We start from the raw sequence: 5,446 nt of genomic DNA, 5'->3' as shown, positions 1-5,446 counted from the left end.
TATATAAGGAATAATTATGCTTCTGTTTAGATTAAGAATAATATTTTGTCTTATTTTCACTAAAGCCCTGTCCAGACTATCTAATTTTATTTGACAAAAACACGTGACATATGCCTAAATAATGTCATGATGACATCACATCATGACCATATAGCCTGTATACAAGATTTTTGTCAAAGAAAATTTGATAATTTGATAGTATGGACAGAGATTTATGCCTACAAAGTAAGTTAAAATAGGCCTATTTAATGTTATTGTTTAAGCATGATAGCTCAAAACATACATCAAAGATCGTATATTTTTTAAGAGGGTATGGAAATAGAGCTCTAGAATTTAAATTTACAAAAACATGTATTACAATTTATTACCACCTCATTGGTAAAAATTTTCCGAGCTTTTTGAAAGAAGAGTGTTGTAATGATGGGTCCTCAAACAGAAGTTATTACTATTACTCAAACAGCGATGGAATGGGTTTCATTAAAATAAGGTAGCATTTTTAGGGTCAAGGGATCTCTGGCGTTTCGACACTGTGGGTTATTGGAAAATATTTTATTTTTTTTATTTTATTTTATTTCAATTACATCCAACAGCGGAATCGCCCATTACAGGATGTCATAAACATACAATATATAAAACATAGTAAAATGCAAACAAAAACATACAAAGAAAGCAAATCGACAATATAGACAGTCCCTAGCTTAACTGAAAGAAGGCCTATGCTGAATAAGCAACTTTGGATTTAAACGTGGAAATACTGTTAAAAAAATATGTCAATAGTGGTATCGTTACGTGTAATGGTATTATAGTTATAGGAGAGTCTGTGAATAAAACCGTTTTTAGTAGCATTGACCCGGCTAAGGGGCACAGAAAATAAGTCAGTGTTACGTGAATTGGGTCTATGTATTTTTAACATAAATAAAGATAAAAGAGGGCAAGTAAAAAGCGAGTTAAAACATTTATAAAGGAAGACTATATCAAACGTGCCCCTTCTAGTGTGAAGTGGTGAGAGATGAATAGGGGCCATTAACGTTGTTAGAATTAATCAAATACATAAATTTGGATTGAACTCGTTCAATGCGATTTGATTGAGAAATACAAATAGAATTATAAATCGTAGATGAAAAGTCAAAAATGGGTCTAAGAAGAAAAATATAAAGATGAAGTTTGGTGCTACTATCGAGCTCTTTACAGTGCCGCCACAACATGCCCAGCATTCTACTACCCTTGGATACAATATAGTCAACATGTTTGTTAAAATTAAGCTTAGAATCAATGTAAATTCCAAGATCTTTTTGATCATTAACCTTCTTAATTAACGAACCATCAATGTTGTAATCAAAATTAACTAAAAGTTTCTTAAGAGATAATAAAGAACCCGGACACTTAAGTGGATTGAGAGACATTTTCCAAGTAGAAGACCAATTATACAGCCTTTCCAGTTCCTGTTGTAAAAGATGACAATCGTTTAAGTTTTTGACGATTTATTATGCCATATCATCATAAATTTAGTTTAATTTATAGATCAACTGAAATCAAAGAATTATGTTTTCATTGACTGACATGTTAAGACCCCTATTAAGGGCTCAATTTCAACTATTTGCTTAGGGCACTGCTTGCACACACAGATTTATAAAAAATGAAATGAAATTGGTACAATGTTTTAATGTTTAATTTATAATGAAAATTTATAAATGCTGTAATGGTAATAAACACTCATTACGTACAACTTTGACATTATTAACACTAGATGTCTAAATAAAACAATAAACTAAAAGTTGAAATTAGAATTTCTTGTAATGAATGTTTCAACTACTAAGCTAGTCTTTGTCGACGGGTTGAAAAAAAAAATGTTAAGACATTTTGAGATAATTTAATGATACGGCCTAAAACAGCTGTTTCGAACGTTGTTATAATTAATAAAATACATAAATTTGGATTGAACTCGTTCTATTTGATTGAGAAATACATATAGAATTATAAATCCTAGACGAAAAATCAAAAATTGGTCTAACAAGAGAAATATAAAGATAAAGTTTGGTGTTACTGTCAAGCTCTTTACAGTGCCGCCAAAACATGCCCAGCATCCTACTACCCTTGGATACAATATAGTCAACATGTTTGTTAAAATTAAGCTTAGAATCAATGTAAATTCCAAGATCTTTTTGATCATTAACCTTCTTAATTAACGAACCATCAATGTTGTAATCAAAATTAGCTAATAGTTTCTTAAGAGATAATAAAGAACCCGGACACCTAAGTGGATTGAGAGACATTTTCCAAGTAGAAGATCAATTATACAGCCTTTCCAGATCCTGTTGTAAAAGATGACAACCGTTTAAGTTTTTGACGATTTATTATGCCATACCATCATAAATTTAGTTTAATTTATAGATCAACTGAAATCAAAGAATTATGTTTTCATTGACTGACATGTTAAGACCCCTATTAAGGGCTCAATTTCAACTATTTGCTTAGGGCACTGCTTGCACACACAGATTTATAAAAAATGAAATGAAATTGGTACAATGTTTTAATGTTTAATTTATAATGAAAATTTATAAATGCTGTAATGGTAATAAACACTCATTACGTACAACTTTGACATTATTAACACTAGATGTCTAAATAAAACAATAAACTAAAAGTTGAAATTAGAATTTATTGTAATGAATGTTTCAACTACTAAGCTAGTCTTTGTCGACGGGTTGAAAAAAAAAACGTTGAGACATTTTGAGATAATTTAATGATATGGCCTAAAACAGCTGTTTCGAAAGCAAAGCCAGCACACTATTAAGGCTGAATGCTTCAATCTAATTTCTCAAAAAGAAATAATGCTTTAGAATAATGATACATTTAAAATATTATCCGAAAGTAGTACAGTATATTTTCACTCTTAATTCATGGCAACTTCCTGAATATTTGCAAGTCGAACGACTGATGATTTTTCCGACAGTAACAAAGAGTTAGTGGCAACCCAGAACCCTCACAGGGGGCCCGGCCGGGGTAACCCCTGTGGGCAGGAAACCCTGACAATTTAGCGATTCGAAAGGCTTTAAACAAGTCTCACACCCTGTAAAAAGCTTTATTTTCCACAACGATTTTTTTTTGGTTTTTTTCTCCCCGCCAGGAAGATCCCCGGGACTTCAATTTGAGTATAATTTCCAGTTTTCCTCCATTTTTGTACGAATTCTGAAAACTTTAGGAGAAGGGGGCCGGGTCGGTTGCCCTCCCTACCCTTGAATCCGCCATTGAAATCTATACTAACCCTCACTCTGATGTTTAACTCTATTCATTCATTCTTCTATATCTGTCAGGCACTGGAACCTGGAAGAATATACAATATATTGTTTTAATTACATTTATTAGGCCTACCAACATAAATGTATTGTATTTGCATTGCGAATTATTTCTACAATTTAGTTTAATTTATAGATCAACTGAAATCAAAGAAATATGTTCTTATTGACTGACATGGTAAAACCCCTATTAAGGGGCCAATTTTAACTATTTTGCTTAGTGCATTGCTTGCATACACAGATGTATAGAAAATGAAATGAAATTGGTACAATGTTTTAATGTTTAATTTATATTGAAAGTTTATAAATGCTGTAATGGTAACAAATACTTTATTACACATTAGAAACACTAGATAATGTCTAAATAAAACAATAAACTAAAAATTGAAAATGGAATTTATTGTAATGAATATTTCAACTACGGGTTGAAAAGTTGAGACATTTTGAGATAATTGAATGATATGATCTAAAACAGCTGTTTCGAAAGCAAAGCCAGCACACAATTATGGCTGAATGTTTCAGGCACCGCCGATGGGTCGTTAAACACGTCTTCTCTGATAAGGACTATAGGCCTATAAACCGTATTCCTTAGAGCCCACATGTAGAAATCAACCACAAAGTTAAATATAACAAAGAATGTAGAAACATTGCACCCGAAAAACACATTCAGTTCCTCTAATTCCTAGCTTTTGTTTTCCTTTTGTTAAAAATATGGCAGAGTAAAAAATGTACACAATGATAGCTAGTTGTGTGCAGGTAAAATACGCAGACACCATTCAAATTGTAACTGATATAATTCGGATCTTTCAAATTTAAGGATTTTAATGCTCTATAGGAAAACCTCGCACACAAACAGACACATACATCTAATAATAACTTATCTTATAATGAGTTTTTATATTTGCGGTTGAGATGTTATGACATTCGAGATAAAATTGGAAATGTTTATATTTGTAGGTGAATTGTTTTTACATTTGTGGTTAAAGAGATTTTTACACTAAGTTGTGGGTTAAGTTTTGTTACATTTGTGGTTAATTTTTACATAATGTTGACATGTTATGACATTTGGGATTATTATGACAATTGTGGGTACAATGTTTTTACATATGTGGTTATTTTTACATTTGTGGTAGATGTTTACATTTGCAGCTTCTACATCCTCCACCCCACTCCACCCCCACGCCCTTAATACTGTAGGCGTACACTATTCAGGGGACATCCCTATAAAAAGAGAATGTTTGGCCCCGAAGGTATTCCCCTATGATACGGATTCTATTGTAATTTATATTGACAACAGATGGGCATGTTATAGCTGGAATATGCACTTTCCTGCATTGTCAGGAGTTACGGCAATTATGGTGATTAATTCATAAATGTATTTTGCATTGGGAATTATTGAAAATTTTATTTAATTTATAAATCAATTGAAATCAAAGAATCCGTCCTCATTGAATGACTGCTGACATGCTAAAATCCCTACTAAAGGGTAAATTTAACTTCACCTCACTTCGCCTTTCACATCTATTCAGGTTCCAGTTCAGGTTCCGTTTTCAGTTCCGGTTCCTCGTCCGGTATTTGTCAATTCTATTTAAATCTACTGCGTTTTTTTCGTTCCGGTAACTGGCATCACGCAGACGTCACGCAGGCAGTACGAGGAACTTGCGTCACGAGTTGCATCGTATTGTTTATATTTTGAAAATTTTCTTTTAATCTCATTTTTTCGTATTTCTATTCGTAAGTTTGATATTTAGTTATTTACACATATTCTATTATAGGCCTGAGTAGAATTTATTAAAGCTCAAAATACAAATCAGCTTAAATTAGGCCTATGATTAAGTGCACGGTACGTAAGCTAAGCTTACCGATGGCGTGAGTTCATTGACATCTGCCTTAGTAACCTACATTTAAATAGTCTAGTTTTTGGTTCCTTCCATGTTTCAGACAAATAAATATGAACCATGCGATACATAATTATTCGGTATTGTAAGCACACTAGATATAATTGAAAATTCATAGTTCTTTTAATTAAATTCATTTTATTATTTAATGTCATACTGTTGTTATTTTATAGACCAGTTTTCCTTGTCAGTGCAAATGGAATAGTTACTGTATGTATGTTTTCTGCTTAAATTATTCTCAGCAGAACAAAA

The sequence above is a fragment of the Anneissia japonica genome, unplaced genomic scaffold (assembly GCF_011630105.1).
Source record: "Anneissia japonica isolate Jap-2015-1 unplaced genomic scaffold, ASM1163010v1 scaffold287715_len1027211_cov185, whole genome shotgun sequence".
Taxonomy (NCBI): Eukaryota; Metazoa; Echinodermata; class Crinoidea; order Comatulida; family Comatulidae; genus Anneissia; species Anneissia japonica.
Note: the sequence above shows the minus strand (reverse complement) of the source record.